Here is a 22,949-nt window from a genome sequence, read left to right on the forward strand (position 1 = left end):
CTGCCGCGGCCGGCGCGCTGCAGCCAGCGCACCATGCTTATCCGAAGCCAGGAGCCAGGTGCTTCTCCTGGTCTCCCATGAGGGTGCAGGGCCCAAGCACTTGGGCCATCCTCCACTGCACTCCTGAGCCACAGCAGAGAGCTGGACTGGAAGAGGGGCAACCAGGTCAGAATCCGGTGCCCCGACCAGGACTAGAACCCAGTGTGCCAGCGCCGCAAGGTGGAGGATTAGACTATTGAGCCGCGGCACTGGCCGCTCCTAGAAATTTTTTGACTGTAAGGACCAACAAACCCTAGCAAATGGCAAGGAAATAAACCTGGGAAGAATTTCTTGAGGGCTTTTGGAGCCTTAAAGAGACAAGTTCTGGTCTTAGGAGGTGTGGGTAAAATCCTTTCAAAATATAATGATGAAGATTTATGAAGATCAATATTTATAAGTGACTATTATGTACAGAAACCTTGCTAAGTGTTTTGCATTCAATATGGTATTTAATTTCACAGCCACCTGGTAAAGATACTACTGTTTTTATCAGCTTTCATATTAGAAAGCTGATGCTGACAGAGTGTATGACATTAGGCCAGGTGACACAGCAGTAAGCACAGTAAAGGACTTCAGCTCTGGAACCGGAGCTCCTAACTGCTGAAACAGTGTCGTCTGTAGAGCAGAACCTTTCATCTAATGTGACCTGAGGACTGACTCTGATGTACTGTGACAGAGGGTGGCAATATCAGGAAGTACAAAATGTGACTCTGTCCTTGTGGAGTTCACTGTCTAGTGAAGGAGAGAATCATTTAAATGAATCTCAGTACAATGTGGTAACCTCTGATTGTGGCGATGCACTGACTACTAAGTGGATATACAGGAGAGGCTTTGCCACTGCCCAGGAGCTAGCACTGAAATGATGCTAGAAGCGGAGATATTAGAGCTGCATCTGCAAAACAAAACAAAAGAAACAAACAATACCCCCCCCCAAAAAAACAAGGGAGCAACAAGTACATTCCAGGCAATTAAAAATGGCAGAGTGGGGTGGAGCAGGCATTCGGCCTCGCAGTTTAGATGTTCCTTGGGGCACCCGTATTCTATATTGGGGTGCCTGGTTCAAGGTTTGGCTCCACTTCTTTATCCAGCTTCCTGCTAATGCACACTCCAGGAAGAAGTAGGTAATGACTCAAGTAGCTGGATCCCTGCCATTCATCTGGGAAACCTAGCTTGCACTCCTACCTCCCAGCCCTGGCTATTGTAGAGAACAGGAGCTCTCTGTGGCTGTCTCTTTCTGTCTTCCACTGCCTTCTGTCTCCCTGCTTCTTGAAAAAATAATTAGGTGAAATGATGAAAACAAAAATGTGAAAAAAATGTATATTGGGAGATATATGTGTATGGTGAAATTTATATTTTAAGAATAGGGAAGGCAAGGGATGAGACCGAGTAAGTAGCAGGACCAGGTCAGGGAGAATCCAAGATATTACAATAGGGACACAGGACTTTAGTCTCTTGAGTTTTAGAAAATGAAGTCATTGAGGTTTTAATAATCAGGAAAGGGATTATATTAGAATTTTAAGTGTCTTGTTCTGAAGACTAAAGGACTTGTGGCATCTTTCCCCTCCTCCCATTATTCTTCCCTCCCCTCCAAGCCCTACATCCTCCCTTTTGTGGAGATCCTAGGTGCCAAATCAACCCTTCCTGTCTCCTTGCAATGCAAATAACAAAGCACAATAAGTGGGCACAGAGCATCTTGTGAAACAGATAAGGGGGAAGTCCCCTGAGGCTTCAGACACCCACTTTTCCCCAGCTGCCTTCTATATGCCCCCTGCCCAGTGGCAAATGAGCCACTCACCCAAATGCGCCCAGCGGGCAGTCTCATAGCAAGAACAGACTATTGCCAACCTCTTGGCTTCCAACAAAGCAACCTGTCTCTATTGAGGTCAGTCTCCATCTCCTTTTTCTGTTTCTCCTTTCTGGGGGCACAAAAGACCAGAACCCCAAGCTATTCCAAATCTAACAAAGACAGTTTGAGACCTCCCTTAGTATAACTACTTTGCATCCACTTTACAACCTTCGCCATGTTGCTGCATCTATCTTAACCTCGATTCTCTGTCTGTAAATTGGGAATAAGAGCACCTCGTAAGGCAGTAGTGAGAATTAAATGAGTTTATGAAAAAAAACCACATATATGCACACCTGACCTACAATAATTCCTCAATAACTATTAAAGACATTTATTTTTATGAATGAGGGCTGGAAGGCATTAACTAAGTCTCCTTTATTTAAAAATCTTCATAGAAATAATCCCAAAAGAGGATGATAAGTGTATCATCAGTGGTAATGTTAGGTAGGAAGTCAGAAATGAGCTTATGTGTGTGTGACAAAGGACCAAGGAATTGACATCTAGGTCCAGCATCCACACCTCAAAGTCATCCCAATAACCCTCCAGGTACAGCCCAGTATCTGCACTTCAAACATCCTACCCGGATCCTGATGACCTTCCAGGGAGTCCTACCCCTTATACTGGATAACCATCCTTCCTTTAAGGCGGGATGGCGGCAACCAGCCAGGCTTCCCCTGTCTGATAGCTTCAGGAGGAAAACTCAGAAAGGAATTTTTCATATTTACATCCAACAAGTCCTTTGTTCCAGAGGAGAAGGAGAGGGGGAGGGAAGGCAAGGCCCAATCCCTTAAAAGCCCTAGCCTAAATGTAAACCATGCATTCTCTCTAAGGGCATGTCTGGAGAGGTGCCCATCCATTCTTACGGATGTCCCTACCCTAATAAACCATGCTATGTTGCTTTCCCCTGCTCTCTGTCTCACGCCTGAATTCTTTCTTGCACGAAGACAAGAACCCTTTGCTTCTGCAGTAACAGTAACATTCACATTCAGTATATCTCAATCTAATTCAACAAGGAGAGAGATCTAGCCATCTGAAACTGTTCAGAGATATATTTACTCTCTCTCCCTAAACATGTAGTGCTACTTACACCTCAATAACACCTGTGTATTTAAGCTCCACCCCGACACTCTCCATCCCTTAGCACTCCTTGCTCATCCACACACAACGCAGTTCTACTGCATTATTGTCTTCATTTCACTTTCCTGAACTTGGAAAGTTCCTTGGACTTTGAGCAACTTGGAATCAGGTTCCCTCTCTGTGTCTCTGCCAACCTTGTACATTATGAAGCGTATAGATATGGATGGCCTCTAATTTCCATGAGTTGAATGAGTTTATTGAAACGTAAGTGAAGAGGGAAGGGAGAGGGAGACCATTTTGTTAGGTTCTGCCCCCAAATACAAGAAGCTATGGCAAAGATTACAGATAGAAGAATGGAGTTAGAAGGAACCTCATTGATTTTCCTTGAAATAACAGAATTCTAGAGCTGGAAGAAAGCCCACGGGCCATTTTCCCCTGAGACTGTAGATGGAAGAAGGGTCCTGGGTTTGTACTCAAGACCCTTCCTTGAAATTATAGACCAATTCAGTCATTTTTACTTCTAGGAATCAAGTAAAAATCTTTCCCAAAGCCCCAAGTGGTCCTGCAATTGCAAAGGATTAACATATATTTTGAAAGAAAGTAGTCAGGTCCCTGAAAATACTAGAGAGTTTTATATGAAACTTTACTGATCTGTACTTACTTGCCTTATTAGGATACATAACCAGGGTATCCCTGGTAAGTCCTAAGTATATCTGTTCTTTTTGCCCATGGAGAAGCGAGATACTGCTTTTAAAAAAAAAATCCCACAATCCCCGACAGAAAAATATTTCATATGTCTGAAAGTAGACGTCCAATCGTCAAGTATATCTGTTCACTGTCTTGCTAGGCAGAATTCTTCACGAGAACCATGGTTAAGTATAGATTTAGCTTCTCTGCTGTATTCTGCAACCAGGCTTTCAAATAATTTAAAAAAAAATTCCTCCATTAACATAACCTGTCTCTGTGTGGACATACACTTCTCTACTTTTTCTTCAGGGCACCATAGCTCCAGAGTCTTCCCCACTCTACTCTCACCCTATGTGGATCTTTCTGAGATCAAGGGCACTCAAATTTTTGTGATTCTTTGTCCTGTCAGGGAAGGCTTTCAGTTCTACCCAATCTACTGCATCTTTTTTTCACTTTCTAGTCAGGCAGTAATATTTAAGTAAAAAACACTCACCACCATGGAAGCAAAGAGGAGACTGGCATGAAGGTACACCTATACATTATTTAATAACAGGGTTATAAGTGACTGCAATGTAATATCTTTTTATTTCCATATTATTGGCTCCAAATAATATTATTAAAAATGAATATCAGTACACAGAGTTAAGAAAAAAGTCTAATTAGAAGAAAATTGGTATTAGTATAACTAAATCAATAGTTATGTATAATTAAGAATCAGGTGTAGTAGTGATTGAAAACTCCATCTGCTTAAATACCTGTAAACTTTGGTTAACAAAGCATCCTTACTCCAAATTCTAAGAATTCCACCGGTCAGTGGAATTACTCAACATTTCCAGAACTTTGATGGTAGTCAGGTATCTTCATGGGAAAATGAGTTGAATTTGAGAAATGCCTAATTTCTGATAAAACATCAGATATTAGTAATCTTTAATGAATGTTTAACATGTTAATTGCTAATAGTGAGTTGATAGTCATGTATGTTATTCTTAGTCTACTAAAAGTTTATTTCTGGCACACCAGATGCAGCCTGAGAATCTCAGTCTTAGGATTATATTTTAGAACCACGTTTAACAGTGCCAAAAAGGTTGCTAGCAGGCTTAGACAAAACAAAGTGGGTTGGAGCCTGTGCTGTGGCGTGGCAGGTGAAGCCACTGCCTGCAATGTCAGCATCCCATATGGGCACCAGTTTGGGTCCCAGCTGCTCCACTTCTAATTCTGCTCTCTGCTTTGGCCTGGGAAAGTGATAGAAGATGGCCAAGCTCCTGGCTTCGGATTGGTGCAGCTCCAGCCCTCTGAGGAGTACACTAGCGAATGGAAGCCATCTCTATATCTCTCTGCCTCTGCCTCTCAAGTAAATAGATAAATCTTCAAGAACAACAACTGAAAACAAAAAAAACAGATTGGGTTGAAACTTCTTGTTTCTTCTTAGCTTTATTCAGAGCAACTACACTTTCATCAGATACAAATTCAGGAGAGCCAGGTGATTCTCATTCATCTATTCCAGTAGTTCTCATGTAATCACATCCAATGGCCTTTGTCACTAACACATTTCTACACTTGATCTTAGCCAAAAGGCACATTGGTAACACCTTCTTCTCAATACTAAAATGAACATGTAAAACTAGCTATACATATAATCTTGAAAAGTAAACAAACTCTTCATTTAAGGTGCAAAAATTTATAATCAAATAATATATGCTCAATATTTAAAAACTGGGCACTACTACACCAAAACACATTAAATGCATTAGATCTTTTCCTTTGTAAGTTTAGATTTAAGGGAAATGGGATAATATTAAACTGATATATTTTCAACAATGACATATTTTGACAATTTTTTCAAAGACATACACGTGCATATCCATTTCCACATCATACTCACTAGATATGTAGCAACTGGAACTTATGAACAATGCATGTGTATATGTACCAGAGCCATAAATAACATGTAGCTTTGTCAGTACTCTGATTTTCCAAGGTGAGACGCAGCTCTAAGCATATTGCATTATTGACTCATTTAATCCTCACAACATTTTGAGACAAGTACTGTTACTTTCTTCAATTTAGAAATGAGGGAAATGGGACATTAAATACTTGCTGACATCAAAAACAACTAGTGAATGTAAGATGTGAGACCCAAAGTCAGGCTGTTTAGCTCCAGAATCCTTGGTTTTAACCCTTCTGTTCTGCCTCTGCTAAGGCTCTTCTTCCACTTACCCCAGTTCCTGAATTTCTGCAAAATACAGTGCATTTTTAAACTGTGTAATAAATATGCTACATCATATGTGAAACCAAGTTGGATTCTACACTCAGATTCCTACAAATTGCTTTTTCATTGACATAAATATCTGAGGAGGCATAGTTAGATCCTTCCTGTGGGATGGGGGACAAATCTTCAATGTCTGGGACTGTTGTAGGCAGGCATATAGAATAAAGTTGATCAGGTTTGTGAGCTGGAAGACCACACGTTCCAGGCCCCTATGTGACCTCATGCTTCTACCTGGCCACACCTGCATACCCACCAACCAATCAGGTTATTAACCACTCCCCTTTGGAAGTACATTAAAAGCCTGGGACACAGTGTGCCTCCCCCCCACCCTTTTTTTTCCCTTTCTTTGGCCTTTTGCCAGTGCAGAGCTTGCTGCGGCCCTGTGCCTCCAGTGAGTGTGGCCTTCGGGCAACCAGCCTCACACTTCCTGGCCTAGATGCTCCTCTATGTGGCTGGCTCCTAGTACTCAGTATGAACCAAGATTTCCCTCTCTCCTTTAGACAGGGCCCTCATTCTCCTATGCATCTATCTCACTGAACAAAAGCTTAAAATGTATCATGCTACCTTGTTCATTTATGCCAGTATTCTGAATTCTTCTCTGAATATTAGGCAAGAACCCACAGAGGCTAATTAATATTGGGAAGTTATTTTATTTATTTATTTATTTATTTTGACAGGCAGAGTGGACAGTGAGAGAGAGAGAGACAGAGAGAAAGGTCTTCCTTTTTCCATTGGTTCAGCCTCCAATGGCCGCTGCGGCCAGTGCACTGCAGCCAGGGCATCCCGCTGATCCGAAGCCAGGAGCCAGGTGCTTCTCCTGGTCTCCTATGCGGGTGCAGGGCCCAAGCACTTGGGCCATCCTCCACTGCACTCCCTGGCCACAGCAGAGAGCTGGACTGGAAGAGGAACAACCGAGACAGAACCAGCGCCCTAACCGAGACTAGAACCCTCGGTGCCAGTGCCGCAGGCAGAGGATTAGCCTATTGAGCTATGATGCCAGCCTATTGGGAAGTTGTTAATAAGCACACGGTGATATCGTATGGCACCCCAAATTCCACTATAATATGGTACCCCAGGTAAGACCTTTGGGGGTCTTTAAGGGGACCATATTCTGATATCATATTTTAGGGGGCCATATTCCTATTTCAGGACCATCTTTCACATGGCAAGACAATCTGGCATCTCTGGCCATTATACCTATTTGATAACAACACCCTATCTAATCTCCAAGAAATTAGAACAACCACCATGGTTTTTAAAAATTCCTCCTAATGGGATGTTTTCTCCTGCTGAGATTAGTATCTGAACGCTCTTGTTTGGAGTGTCAGATAACATTTTATTCTAGACCTAAATTCAAGTTGAGCAGCTCTGCTTTTATCCATTTTATGCACTGTAAAAATAAAAGCTTTTTGTTGCTTAAAAATCTTTCAAACTATTGTTCCAGACTAAAAGTCATTCCCCATCCCTATTTCCTGGGCTTAGTACAAGCACCTGTCTGCAGTATCTACCGTCTGCTCCCATCTTCTTTCTCTCTGGATGAACACACTCTTAATGCCCCACTAGAGTGTCACAGGGGAGAGCTGGAGTAACAGACAGCTGGCTCAGAGATCTCACCTTCCTATGCTGTACTTTCTCTGTCCTGAATGATATCTACTGGGCCTGTGTGCCCCTGTAGGCCTGTCTGTCCTTCATGAATTCAGCTATTTGGGTGCTATGTCCAAACCTCAGATCTCACTGGTCTCTTTGATTCTGGGAGTCTGCTTTGCCACCAGGTTTTCAGCTAGAAGGCATTGTATCGCACTGGAAGCAAAAACAAGCCTCTATTACTAATAGAGTATTGGACACATTTTTCTGCTACTAATTATCTCCATGCCTTGAGCAAATTACTGCCACTCTCTGGGTTTCGGTCTCTTTCTGTGTAAAATGAGAAGACTGGACTTGAAGATTCCAAGAGGCCCTTGCATTTCTGACCCTCCACGTCTCTGATTCCTAAAGTTGGCTGTGGTTAGGAAGACACTGAGTATAGCTCCAAGGCAAGGCCAGTTGCACATGCAGCTGAAGATGAGCAGCAAATACTTGTCTGGGGTTATGACTTATGTTTTTATGCCTAAGGAAGCAAGCAGGGTTATTCTAGCCTCTAGTGGCAGCTCAGGGAATAGATGGAATGTTATGAACAAGCAATGAAAATAATGCTTTATGGAAAATGTATTTCAGAATGAGCCTTTTCCTGAATTTTATTGTCTAGTTATCCCCTGCATCCTCCTTGCTCCTTTCCTTTTCACAAAATAACTGTCTGTGAGGCTGCCCAAGGAATTTAAAAAACAAAGTGAATTACTGAGGCTCAAAAAGGAAGAGGAAAAGCCTGGAGCAGATGGGAATTTTATAAGGTGATGATTGATATGTCAAGTGTTGCTTCTCAGACAGTAAATGAAAATGGTCTAATAAATTCTGGACAGATGCCAAATGCTATTGTGAGGAGATGGATGGGAGAGTGTCAGAGCAAATTAGTGGCTGAGCTCACAGTGAATCATTAGCATGTTGCATATTAGAAATAGCAAAGAAATTGGGAGTGGAAAGCTTCCAGTTTTAGTTCTAACACGGTTTGCAATCATTTGGGTGACTTTGGGCAAATCACACAATTATTCAGGGTCTTATCTACCTCACCAAAAAATCTTATCATTGCAAATAATTTCTGTTTCTAGCTGCTGGTACTATGTATAGTAGAAAACTTTTCCCGACTGAAATGTTATGGTGGTCAACATATGAAACACATTAAAAGGAAACAAATCCAGGGCTCCTACTCCTTCTTGCCCACTGCTCACCATGTGGCCCTGGATCAGCTTTTCAAAAACCTCTGGGGCTACCTGAACCATCCTTTCTTAGATAACTTTAGTTATAAGGTGTTCTTTATGTATTCAAGAAACATTTATTGTAAGCCTCATCATATTTCCTATATAAATTATTAAACTGATATCTGATTTGTGCATTAGTTTCCTGAGACTAGTTTCTTGTGATCTTATAAATAGGAAAGTAGAATGACTAACACTGAATTTTAGGTCTTGTAAGTCTATACAGAAGATAGATCTCAGATCATGGTGAATCCACTTAGATATCCTTTGCAATGTCCCATTGCACCCAGCTTTAATACCCATATTCAGTAATCCCTTATATATAAAATATGACCCAGTACTTCTCAGTATTTTGTAGTGAACATTTTCAGAGACAGCAAAACCACTGTCTTTTTGAAGACACTTAATATATCCCATAAATTTAAGTGATTAGGATAGATGATGAATTTCAGAAACACTATTTGGTGCTAAAGAGAGTGACTACAGACTGGCATCCTCTTGTGCCTACTCAAATGGTCTTGTGCTAATGCCCTGGAGGAGATTTTTTTTTTAATATTTATCTTATTTATTTGAAAGACAGAGTTACAAAGAGAGTAGAAACAGAGAGAAGTCTTCCATCTGCTGGTTCACTCCCCAGATGGCCTCAGCAGCTGGAGCTGGCCGATCCGAAGCCAGGAGCCAGGAGCCTCCTCTGGGTCTTCCACGTGGGTGCAGGGGCCCAAGGACTTGGGCCATCCTCAACTGCTATACCAGGCCATAGCAGAGAGCTGGATCAGAAGAGGAGCAGCTGAGACCAGAACCGGCGCCCATATGTGATGCCCACACTTCAGGCCAGGGCGTTAACCTACTGTGCCATAGCGCCGGCCCCTGGAGGAGATTTTTTTAAGAACCATAAAATTGGTCATAGTATAGATCTAGGATAAAAGTAGCTAACGGGGGACCGGCATTGTGTCATAGCAGATAAATCTGCCGACTGTAGTACCAGCATCCCGTATAGACTCCAGTTTGAGTCCTGGCTACTACACTTCCAATCCAGCTCCCTGCTAATGTGCCTGGAAAGGCAGCAGATGATGGCCCAAATTCTTGGGCCCCTGAACCCATGTGGGAGATCCAGAAGAAGCTCCTGGCTCCTTTCTTTGGGTCGGCCCAGCTCTGGCTGTTGAGGCCATTTGGTGAGTGAACCAGCAGATGGAAGACCTCTGTCTCTCCCTCTCTCTCTGTAACTCTGTCTTTCAAATAAATAAATAAATCTTTAAAAAAGTAGATAATGGAGTAAAATGTATTGGGAGATGTAATTGTATCTGTTAAAAAGTTATTTTGTGATTCTAGTTCCAAATATGTCAGTTTTAAACATAGCCATATTTTTAATGTTTATTATTTTTAGCTTTAAAAATCATTAATTTTAACATGTTGCCAGATTTGCTTTATATGTAGAGATTATATACATATATCTGAATAATATTATTTCTTGAAAACAGTTATGTTAATATCACAAAGTCTGAGGTCAGTGCTGTGGCTCATTAGGCTAATCCTCTGCATGCGGTGCCAGCACACGGGGTTCTAGTCCCGGTCGGGGCCCTGGATTCTGTCCCGGTTTCTCCTCTTCCAGTCAAGCTCTGCTGTGGCCCGGGAAGGCAGTGGAGGATGGCACCGCATGGAAACCAGGAGGAAGCACCTGGCTCCTGGCTTCAGATCGGCACAGCACACCGGCCTTAGCGGCCATTTGGGGGGTGAACCAACAGAAAGAAGACCTTTCCCTCTTTCTCTCTCTCTCACTAACTCTGCCTATCAAAAATAAAAACAAACAAACAAAAATATCACAAAGTCTGGAAGTCATCATAATGACCATAATGTAAGGGAAATAAAGGTATATTGACATATATATGGTATGATTTAGTGAAACAATATTAACTATATACCAAATGATATGACATTCACACAATTTTTAAACTCTCTATATATTAACTTCCACAAATAAGAAAAAAACATATTTGCCTTTCTACATTTGTCTTATTTCACTTAACATAATTATCTCCAATTTTATCCTTTTTGTTGCAAATATCAGGATTTCATTCCTTTTTTTTTTTTTTTTTTTTTTTTTTTTTTTTAAACAGGCACAGTGGACAATGAGAGAGGTAGAGACAGAGAGAAAGGTCTTCCTTTTGCCATTGGTTTACCCTCCAATGGCCGCTGTGCGGCTGGTGTGCTGCGGCCGGCGCAACGCACTGATCTGAAGGCAGGAGCCAGGTGCTTCTCCTGGTCTCCCATGGGGTGCAGGACCCAAGTACTTGGGCCATCCTCCACTGCCTTCCCAGGCCACAGCAGAGAGCTTGACTGGAAGAGGAGAAACTGGCATAACATTAAACATCAAAGTAAAATGAGGAGTCTTCAAAAACAACATGAAATCTTTGAATTCTACTTTTCATGAACTTTGAAAGTAGCAACATACTATATCTATCAGCCTGTCTGAACACTAATTCACGGTGAGTTAATGCTAATATTATTAGAATAGATAGAAAAGTGCACATTCTTAGGAAACAGGCAGATGTGTTTGTTTGTTTGTTTTTGTTTGTTTTTTGACAGGCAGAGTGGACAGTGAGAGAGAGAGACAGAGAGAAAGGTCTTCCTTTGCCGTTGGTTTACCCTCCAATGGCCGCCGTGGCCAGCGCGCTAAGGCCGGTGCACCGCGCTGATCCGAAGGCAGGAGTCAGGTGCTTCTCCTGGTCTCCCATGGGGTGCAGGGCCCAAGCACTTGGGCCATCCTCCACTGCCTTCCCGGACCACAGCAGAGAGCTGGCCTGGAGGGGCAACCGGGACAGAATCCGGCACCCCAACCGCGACTAGAACCCAGTGTGCTGGTGCTGCAGGCAGAGGATTAGCCTATTGAACCACAGTGCTGGCCTAGGATTTCATTCCTTTTAATGGCTGAGTGTGTGTATCTTGCATGTTCTTCCATCCACTGGTTCACTCCCCAGATGGCTGCAACCGCTGGAGCTCTACGGATCCAAAGCCAGAAGTCAGGAGCTTCATCCTTGTCTCCAACATGGGTGCAGGGGCCCAAGGACTCGGGCCATCTTCTACTGCTATCCCAGGCCACAGCAGAGAGCTGGATTGGAAGAGGAGCAGCCAGGAACAGAACTGGCACCCATATGGAATGTTGGCGCTTCAGGCCAGGGCTTTAACCCACAGCACCAGCCCCCTTATATTTTCTCATCCAATTGACAGTCGATGGACATCTAGGTTGATTCCAAGTCTTTCCTGTTGTGAAAGAGATACCTATTCCCTCATTTTTATAGCATCTCAATTTACATAACTACAATTTCTTTGGCAATTAGCACAAAGAGGTGGGAGTATATTCTATCCACTCTTGAGTCTGGGCAAACTGATTGCTTCAAATTTCTGGGCATGAATAAAAGTAAGCATATGATTTCCAAGGCTGAGTCACAAAGGCCATGCAGCTTTCTTCTTGTTCACTGTAAGATTAGAATCTGAAGTTCTGCCCACCACGTAAATTCAGCCATCCTGAAGCCATTATGCTTTGAGGAAGCACAAGCCACATGGGTTGTTTCTCTAGTCCATAAACTGTCAAGACCAGCTGTTAAGTCATCCCAGTCCAGGTTCCAGAGATGTGAGTACAGAGATCTTGAGTTGATTCTAATCTCAGACATGCAACTCAATCCAGACTATGGAGTCTTTCTAGTTGAGGCCCCAGACTTCAATTCTGGTGTCATTGTTTTATGTCACTAAGTAGTGGGGGATTTCATATGGAGAAAAAACAGCCAGAACACCTTAGGTTTTAATTAGATGTCCTTTCAGTATAGATGCAGTTCTTATCTCTTAGTTTAGAAATGCAAAACAGTGGAGCAGGCATTGTGATGTAGCAGGTAAAGCCACTACCTGCAATGTCAGTATCCCATACAGGTGCTGGTTCAAGTCTCCACTGCTCCACTTGTGATCCAACTCCCTGCTAATGGTATGGGAAAGCAGCAGATTATAGCCCAATTGCTTGTGCACCTGCACCCATGTGGGAGACTTGGAAGAAGCACTTGGCCCCTGACAGCCTGGCCCAGTCCTGGCCATTGCAGCCATCTTGGGAGTGAACCAGCAGATGGAAGATCTCTCTCAGTCTTTCCCTCTCTCTCTGTAACTCTGACTTTCAAATCAATGCATCTTTAAAAAAATAAATTCAGAAGAGGAATCTTTTAATAAGATGTGGTCCCAAACTGCAAAGGACAGATAAAAACTGGAAATAAGGGACTTTGGCAGAATTGTCCAATAAACAAAGACAAAGGAACTGGAAAACACAGTCGGTAGTCCCATTACCACATTCATGGTTCTGTAACTGTCACTTATAAGGAAAGGGAGTGTGAATCTCTTGTAAAATACAGCCAAACACTAATTTCCACCAACCAATTCATTCAGATTGAAGCCACCACATGATCAGTTTTCCAAAAACCACCAAATATCTCAAATTAGGTCAGGAACTGCTTATCACTCTCATTTCACTAACAGTAGGAATTGGGAGCCAACAAGACCCACACTAGAATCCATTTTCCATTGTCACTGCTGGATAGAATATCATAACTCAGAAGGGCAAACAGAAGAGAGCTTCCTAGATCTGGTGTCATGGTATAATTGGGATTTTTTATAAGTTTTAGAGACTTATTTAACCCTTAGTCACTATTACTAAGAGCTTAATTTTGAGACTATGATGAATTCCTGGTCACTTTCCCCTCTAGTCCGTTTGCCTCACCCAGTCCAGCTTAAATGATACCACTATGTCAGTCAAAAACACAGGCTTCTTGCACTTTTGAGAGTTTTTTCCCAAGGGGATATGAGAAGAAGAGAGGTATACAACTGTCTAGTCAAATTTGTGTCCATGTTGGGTCTCAGGATATACAGAAGCGTGTGTATACTAAATTGTTGGCATTCTATGAACTAAATAGACCTCTTTAATTTTGAGAAGTCACCACCTTTGACTGAGAATGTAGCTCCTAGCAGTAAGTGCATGATGAACTTGGGATCAAGAAGAAACTTGAGCAAAGCAGGTAAATTAGCTTGGAAGAAAGATGGAGTTGTGAATTTCACATGGCCTCACCACCACGTCAAGTTAATCCTTTACTTAATCACACGATTTTCCCTAAATTTTAAATCAAACATAATCTCCATTGTTTTACCATCATACAATTCTCATATTTCAGTAAGAAAGCCTTCTTAACCTCAGAGAGAATGCTAAGTTTGAGGTGTGAAGGGAAGCTATTCATTTTAATCATTCTCCTTTAAACTCACAACACCAAAACCATAAATCCTGCCAAGATAGAACATTGCACTTAAAAGTTATTTGGGCTAAGCTAAGGAATCAGCACTGCCTGTTGGTATCCATCATGATACCGTCAGTATTTTCCTTCACATAAAAGAATTCTTTAAATTCCAAATGAAATACAGCAATGTCTGCTGCCTTAACAGTTTATATTTATGTGCCCCAGCATGCATCTCTACTATTTGATTCTGATTATTTGAATCTATACATCGAATAGAGTGTCATGGTCCTATTTAATGAAATTTTTGCATTTGAATCAAGAAGGCTGTCCTATTATTGGTCTTTTAAACTCAGCAGGCTTACTTATACACAAGAACATGACTGACAGATAAAAGTAAGCCTCAGCGAGCATTCAATCCTCTAGAAAAACACCTCAGACTCCACCTAGTTTATTTTCAGCTCACTGCCCTTGCTTCTGGCTCTGCCTCTCTGCTTTCCTACCTCTGTTCCCTGGCTTCCACATTTGTTCCTGGCTCATCCGGACATGCCACTCCATGGGGTTCCCTTTGTAGTTTTTGTTCTTTCCTTTCCACTTGGCATTCACTGTGACACACAGACTGACAAAATCCCGGATTAGTTACACTAGTTTTATGGCAACTGCATGTGGAGTCAGAGTATGCATACTCAAATCGTTTTCTGCTGTTTCTCAGGTGCTTAAACTTGCTGTGCCTATGTTTCCATAACTTCCAAATAGTGGTGATAATTGTACTCACCTCCAAAAATTGTTGTTAAGAATTCAGTTAGAATTTATAGTTAAAATCTGAAAGATAGAACCTAGCTCACAGTAAACACTCGATAACAATTAATTTTCTGTAGCTACTAACTCCAGTGCACCAACAACGGGAGGGATTTGAAAAACTTGCAAAGGTACTTGAACAAATTCAAAGAAAATTTGAATTAAAAGATAAGTTTACCTAAGTGCAAAGATTTTACAAATCTGTACATTCATTTTTCATAATGTGCATTTCCCATGAACATTTTGAAGATCCTTCTTATGCATGGATTTCAAAAATTCTTGCACCAAAATAAATTTATCTTCTAATACTATCTTCCATGAACTTGAGGCACTGTCATTTAAGTTTTTCTTAAACTCTTCTAAAGAACAATAATTTTAATAAATTTTATGAAAAACAAAGATATAGCATAAAATACACTGGGAAATACTAAATACATATTCATTGACTTCTTAAATTCAGAGCTTCCCAGAACCTTTATTGTGAAATAGGTTGACCTTGATCCTCAAGGTGAAAAACAAGGGAGAAACTACTACTGAGTTATGGGTCCAAATTCACACCCTCTGACCCAGTCTTTATTCACAGAACAATCCACCTTCCTGTATCATGAAGTATTTCCCCTAAGAATTTCAAGGGTTTTACTCTCTGAAATAATTAGTGAGCTATGAGTTGCTTCTCTGTTTCAAAAGTGATTGTTATCAATTGTGGAATTATTAGCAATGCTTCCCATCTGCCTCTAGTTCTAGTTAAGAATGTTAATTAAAACACAAATCCATCCAACAATTTGGGATATTTATGACTGAAGACATTTACCAATGATCCTAGTAAAAATGCCCAGGATATATCTAGTAAATAATACAGATATTGATTTCATATTTCATCATATGTCAATAATTCTTGATTTAAAAAAGTTATATTACCCCAATGACAGTATAAGGGAGTTGTGGGTGTTTTCCTGCCACTGTGATTCATCTGGTCTGTGTATTTGCCTCAGAATGAATATACACGATCAGATTATCATACGTATCTCACTGACATGCAAGCCACAATAAAAAGACTACATCACTACAGAGGACTTCACCAAATTATCAGAGGTGAAAATAGGATCAGGTTAGTAACAACCTGAAGTTTTAGGTTTCTAGCAATCAAAGGTCCTCCTCTATACCACACTAAGGATGTGAGAAATAGCCAAAATCATTTGCAGCCATGTAAAAAGAGCTCTTCTTAAGGGGAGTTGCCCACTGCCACTGCCCCCCAGGCTGTTCTATTACACCCAATTCATGTCAGAAAAAGCCCTGCTCCAAAGCAACTTCAAGCTGACGTTTTCTCTGCAACAGGCCAGCTAGTCATCTCCAATCACGAAAACACAACTGACTTTAAAAAAGCATCTTGGCGGCTTCTCCATATCTTGCAATTTGAGTGTTAAGTAAAGACTGCAGGCTTCTTCTTCTTCTTTTGATTTTTTAAAGATTATTTATTTATTTATTCAAAAGGCAGAGTTACAGGGGGTGAGAGAGAGTGAGAGTGAGAGAGCGAGCGAGCAAGCAAGCTTCCATCTACTGGTTCACTCCACAAATGGCCACAATGTCTACAGCGGGGCCAGGCTGAGTTAGGAACCTAGAACTCCATCTAGTTTCCTATCTGGGTGGCAGGCACCTAAGTAGTACTTGGGATATCTTATGCTGCTTTCCCAGGTGCATGAACAGGGAGCTGGATCTGAAGCAGAGCAGCTGGGACAGGAACCATTTCCCAAGATGGGAAGTCAGCATTGCAGGTGATGGCTTAACCTGCTATCCAAAAATCCAGCCCCAAAGACTGCAGGCTTCTAATAAGGCTGGGCTTCTCTGCATGCTTAGACATCAGTTAATCCATTTTAGGCGCCTCAGCAAGTCATTGCGAGCCATAACCTTCACTCCTGCCATTCACAGTTACTTAAACACACTAAGCTTCCAGTTAACAAACTTCTCCAACTATTATTGATTGCATCTTTCTATACTGTTCTTTCACCCATTATCTGGCCTTCTTTATAAACATTTTTAATATGCTCTCTGTAATGCTTGTTTCAAAGTAAATAGTCTCCATTCTACCACATCCTCTACCTCTTCAAAAATCCTTTTATCACCTGGTACGGACTCACTGATTTTATATTTATTTGTTTGTCTATAAACTGAGAATGAGTTAACATTCCAACAGGCAATGTTATAACTATGGAACTACAAGCTGCTTCTTCTCTAAGAAAATCTCTTTTCCTCTGCTTCAATGTGTCATAAGAGCCAGGTTCATTCTGCTAGTGCCCTTTCTGATCCTTTAGTTCTTTGTCCTCATGCAAACCCCTTTCATCCTTTGAAGCTTCTATCATCGCACTTCTGCTCTCACTTATATTTCTATAATTTGGTCACTTTGTTTCATCTATTAAGAACTTCAAGAAATGACTCAGAGTCCTTTTTTCAACTCTTGATTTTCATTGTCACGAGGATTGTTTAATTATCCATTTTTCATAGAATGTTGGATAGCACATCTGACCATGTAACCACAAAGCTTCCAAGTCCTCAATCTCCTTGATGACACAAATTGCAGTAACTTTCCACTTTGCTCATTCACATTATATCCTGGCCACCTCAATTATTTCTGTTCCTGTCTCTACCTTTTTTTTTTTTTTATCACATTACAACTTACAAAGACCCTGTATTGCAGATTTCATTCAGTATCATTTACTGTCAACATTTCTTTTCTTTTCTTTCTTTCTTTCTTTTCTTTTTTTCTTTTTTTTTTTTTTTTTTAGTGTTCAGACCCTACTCTTATAATTTTCAATTAACTCAACCCTCTCTCTTTTCTTCTCTTTCATCAAGGCAGTTACTTCATTTGAAGGACACAGGATATAATTTTGTGAACTGGTGGCCTCACAAATAAGTGATACTAAGAAGAACCTCAGTACTACTTGGCCATTTTTTAGCTTGATGTCCTTAATCATCCCTCTTCAGTTTCCTCAGAGTTGCAACTATGGAAGTCTTTAATTTCTCTTTCTCAAGTCTTTTTCTCTCTCAGAAGAACACTCAGAACTTGATTGAAAATTGAATACAATCTCAGTTTCAACATTTCCTACTGTGTGTAAATTTGGACATGTGTGACATGTTTCTTATTTGATATACCTTCATTTTCTTATCTTTAATATTGTGAATATTAAAAACACATAACAAAAATCTTATCTCTAAATATGTCATTGACATCATGGGTTCAAAATTATTTTGATAATGAAGAATAATCTGTCTCTCATTTAATAGGAACAATTTTTTAAAATTTCCTTTCCCACAGGTGCAGGTATCTTTCCATTTCTCTCATTTAGGTAGAAGTCATGCATCTAAAACCAGCCTTTATATCACCCTTGAGACCTAGTCTCCTTAAATTCATGTTGAGACATGGCTCAATTTCCTAGTTTTACCTATGAGAACTTTCCACATTTTAAGTTTTAGGTTTATATTTGCAACATTTGTCTTACTCTCTATATTCGACTTTTTGTGTCTAATTTTTCACTCAACAAAGCATTGCAAGAACATTTTCTCTAATAATTTGAAAGCTTGAAAAATAAGCTTTCAATGATTGTTTAATACTCTGAATATACCCTAATTTATGTAACGATGCCTTCTTTGTTGAGCATAAAGATTGTTTCCATTTTGCATTATTATGAGTGATGCTGTGATTATTATCCTTCATATAAATTTTTATCTGCATCTTTGATTCTATCCACAGGGTAGGACTCTATAAGCAGACTTACAGGGTCAAAAACTATATTTTAAAGGCTGTTAACACACATTATCAAATTGCTTTTCAAAAAGATTATACCAATTTATATTCCCACCAGCTGTGTATGAGGGAGGTGGTCTCACAAGATTCATGCTGTCATAAAGAATATTTTCTGCTAAATTTTCAAACCCTGCCTTTCTGCTGGTTCATAATAAAAGATCTAAAAATATATTTAAGTGTTCTCCCTCTTAAAACTAATAATTTTCTGCCCAGTGTTTATCTTTGGACACACCTTACTCTTCCCTCACAGTCAGGTTTCCAGGGGAGTGATTAGTCTTTAGACTTGGTCTCTGTGGCTTCATTTTTCTGCTGTCATCTCAACTGGGCCCTAACTTCTCCACTTACTAAATATTACTACTGACTCCCAACCACTCAGTCCAACGGATTCTTCTTGACATTTATCGCACATTAATTTTTAAGCATGTAGCATTGTCACATTCTTTTTTTTTTTTTTTTTTTTTTTTTTTTTGACAGGCAGAGTGGACAGTGAGAGAGAGAGAAAGGTCTTCCTTTGCCGTTGGTTCACCCTCCAATGGCCGCCGCGGCTGGCGTGCTGCGGCTAGCGCACCGCGCTGATCCGATGGCAGGAGCCAGGAGCCAGGTGCTTTTCCTGGTCTCCCATGGGGTGCAGGGCCCAAGCATCTGAGCCATCCTCCACTGCACTCCCGGGCCACAGCAGAGAGCTGGCCTGGAAGAGGGGCAACCGGGACAGAATCCGGCGCCCCAACCGGGACTAGAACCTGGTGTGCCGGCGCCGCAAGGCGGAGGATTAGCCTAGTGAGCCGCGGTGCTGGCCCATTGTCACATTCTTTTAAAAAATTCAAACTTTTTTGGCTTCTGAGACTTAATTTTCTTTTGGCTTTCCTAATTCTTCCTGAACCATTTATGCACTAGACTACATTATATGCCATCATCTATTCCTCTCCATATATCTGCTGGTTTATTTATTTATTTATTTATTTATTTTTTGACAGGCAGAGTGGACAGTGAGAGAGAGAGACAGAGAGAAAGGTCTTCCTTTGCCGTTGGTTCACCCTCCAATGGCCGCCGCGGCTGGCGCACCACGCTGATCCGATGGCAGGAGCCAGGTACTTATCCTGGTCTCCCATGGGGTGCAGGGCCCAAGCACTTGGGCCATCCTCCACTGCCTTCCCGGACCACAGCAGAGAGCTGGCCTGGAAGAGGGGCAACCGGGACAGAATCCGGCACCCCAACCGCGACTAGAACCTGGTGTGCCGGCACTGCAAGGCGGAGGATTAGTGAGCCGCGGCGCCAGACATTTCTGCTGTTTTAATCTGTGCAAACGGAAAACTTTATCTTCAGCCCAACTTCTTTTTAACCATAGAAAAAACATATCTTTAAAGGTTCAATGGATTTCTCTAGGTGGATATTTTTGTCAATTTAAAGATTAAAATTCTGAAATTAAATTCACCTTCCTCACCTATAACCCTTCTACTTTAGTATTGGTTGTTTGTTAAAGAGCACCTCTATCTATGTCTATGTTTAACCCACTGTTACTGTCATATTAAATTCTACAGAACTGACTCTCACCAACTTTCAGTCTTATCTCCACTATCTCACTTCTAAGACACTCTGGGTTCTTCCCATTTCAGAGTTATTCTAGATAACAGAGTACAGAAATCAGAGTCATATCTCTGTGACTTTCCATTTTTTTTGTTTTCCAATAATGCCTTATGCATACAACATATATTACACTAACCCCACAAATACTATTAAATTTATGAATCAGCACCACAGATAGTTTTTTAATCCACATTTTCTGCTCGCTCAGTCAGAAGTGGTCATTCCTTTCCTGTGATTGAATTCAACACATGTATGTCTTCCTAATTTGTCCTACAACATTTTGCCATACTTCTTTGTTTACACATCTTTTCTGAGATACTGTCAGTCCCTTAATGGAAAGCACAATTTGTATTTCTATTTGTCTCCCACTTTAGAGAAATTTTTGAAAAGGTTAAATGACTTGTTATGACTTTCTAAAATAAATATATTATGTTAATATTGTTTGTATCATCCAGATATGTATCTTCAGCATATGAAAGAGATTTCACACACCTGCTAATTATACCACTATCCACAATAGTAAATATAGGGAATCAACCTAGATGTCCATCAGTGGGTAAATGGATAAAGAGAATATGTTATGTTATATATGCACTATAGAATACTACTCAGCTATGAAAAAAAAGGAGTTCCTGAAAAGTTCAACAAAATGGATAGAATTGGAGATTATTACTATAAGTGAAATATGCCAGACATGGAAATACAAATATGACATTTTCTCATATGTGAAAATCAATATACAAACACTATAAAATAATATGCTGATGCCATATGACTTGGTATATATTTACAAATCTTTTCTTCACTGAATTATATTACTTACATAATAATGTACCTTTCTTTATTTTATGATTTTGTCATGAATCTCACATTATGTAGTAATATATCCATCCGTGCTTTCAAGAAAGTATATGAATACAAATGAATTGAATGGGTGTAATGTTAAGAATTGTTCAATCTATATGTGCTCGTTAAATTCTATATTTTTCTGTATCATTTGAAGTCTTGTAATAAAAATACAAAAATTCAAAAAAGCGATTTTCTTAAAAATTTGGTCTGATATCACTATCACATGGAAAACAGCTTTTATGGGTTTCTCTGCAAAACATAGATTTTTTTTAAAATTTCCACCATGTTTCCTTTGTGTCCTTGATCATAGCCTTTAAAAATTTCTGCCACAAACTGTGCTTTATTTTATACATTATTTGGCTTGCATAGTTATTTGACTCCTTCGAGATAAGTCCAGATTCTAAATTTCTTTAAATCTTAGCTTAACACATTCTCAATAAATATTTGTTGCTAGAGGTGAATATTACAAACTACATCACAAGATCAATAGAAAAAATTATCAAAATTTACCCCTACACTAAATGCAAAGAAAATTAAAAAAAAATAACTTATAAAATAACCACTTCATTGGGGCTGGTTTTGGCACAGTGGGTAAAGACACTGCCTGTGACACCAGCATCCCATACAGGCATCAGTTCATGTCCTGGCTGCTCTACTTCCCATCCAGCTCCCTGCTAATGGTGGTAAAAGCAGCAAAGGACAGTCCAAGTGGTTGGGCTACACCCAGATGGGAGACCTGTATGAAGCTCTTGACTCCTGGCTTCAGTTGCTGCCATCTAGGTAGTAAAACAGAGATGCACTCTGTCACTCTTTCTCTCTGTCTCTCTCTCTTTCTGTGTCTCAAACTCTCTCTCAAACTCTCTTTCTTTAAATCTCTCTCTTTCAAATAAATAAATAAGTATTTTAAAATTTACAAAATAACCATATCTAACTATAGAGAACCTTTATATGACAATTACTACTCTGAGAATAGAAAAGGGGAAGTATGTTATGTAATTTCTCCTAGCATGTTGCCAGTAATCATGCCACAATACAATGATTAAGAACACCACAAAGAAAATTAGACATTTTTCAGATGATGAATCAAAGAAATTAAAGACATGACAATACAATCTACCCACAGCGAAGTGAAGAAAGGAAAAAAATAACAAATTCTCAGTTACATAGAGGACCAGATCAGACAATGTAACATACACAAAATTTGAGTCTCTAGGAAAAGGAAAATGGTGGAAGAAATACAAAAGACACTTCTCTGAATAAATAATAGCCATCTCATAGCAAAACGTGCTCCAAAGTTTAAGAAATCCATAACATTACATATCTAAGAATCTCAAAAAACCTCAAGCTTCTCTACCAAGATATCTCTTGGTCAAATGAGAGAATACTAAGGATTAAACAAAAAAATCTCAAAAGGCCACCAGATTTTTTAAAATATACTTTACATAAAATAATCACAGAATTCTCTTCAAGAAACATTTAAACCAAAAAGACAAGACAGGAAAAACAGTAAGCACTGCCAGGAATAACTGCCAACACATAATTTTACAACCATTAAACATGTCTTCCAATAATGAAGGTGTAATCAAGACACTTCAGGCAAGCAAAAGCTGAGAAAATTAATCACCAAGAAACTTAATGACACTGTATGTGTAAGAAGTTCTTCAGCCAGAAGGAATGTGGATCTAATAAAAAACACTGAGAGGCACTGCAATGGGAAATTCATGAAGAAATATAAAAAGTATATTCTTTATTACTTGGTTTTCCATGATCATAATGAAATACCCAATTCAGACTAAGTGAAGAAATGAAAAAAAGAACTGAAGAACAGAAATTTATTAAGCTCCAAGTTCTATAAGTTCAAAGACATGATTCTGGCATCAGCTTTGGCTCTGGT

General features: G+C 40.1%; 1 protein-coding gene across 2 annotated transcripts in view; it reads right to left on the bottom strand.

The window, feature by feature from the left end:
• Positions 1-22,949, bottom strand: part of NELL1 (neural EGFL like 1) — a 1,050,155-nt gene that overhangs the window by 101,354 nt on the left and 925,852 nt on the right. The gene's annotated exons all lie outside the window — the stretch shown is intronic.

This window comes from Oryctolagus cuniculus, chromosome 1, assembly GCF_051225735.1.
Source record: "Oryctolagus cuniculus isolate XC-2025 breed Fujian yellow rabbit chromosome 1, ASM5122573v1, whole genome shotgun sequence".
NCBI lineage: Eukaryota > Metazoa > Chordata > Mammalia > Lagomorpha > Leporidae > Oryctolagus > Oryctolagus cuniculus.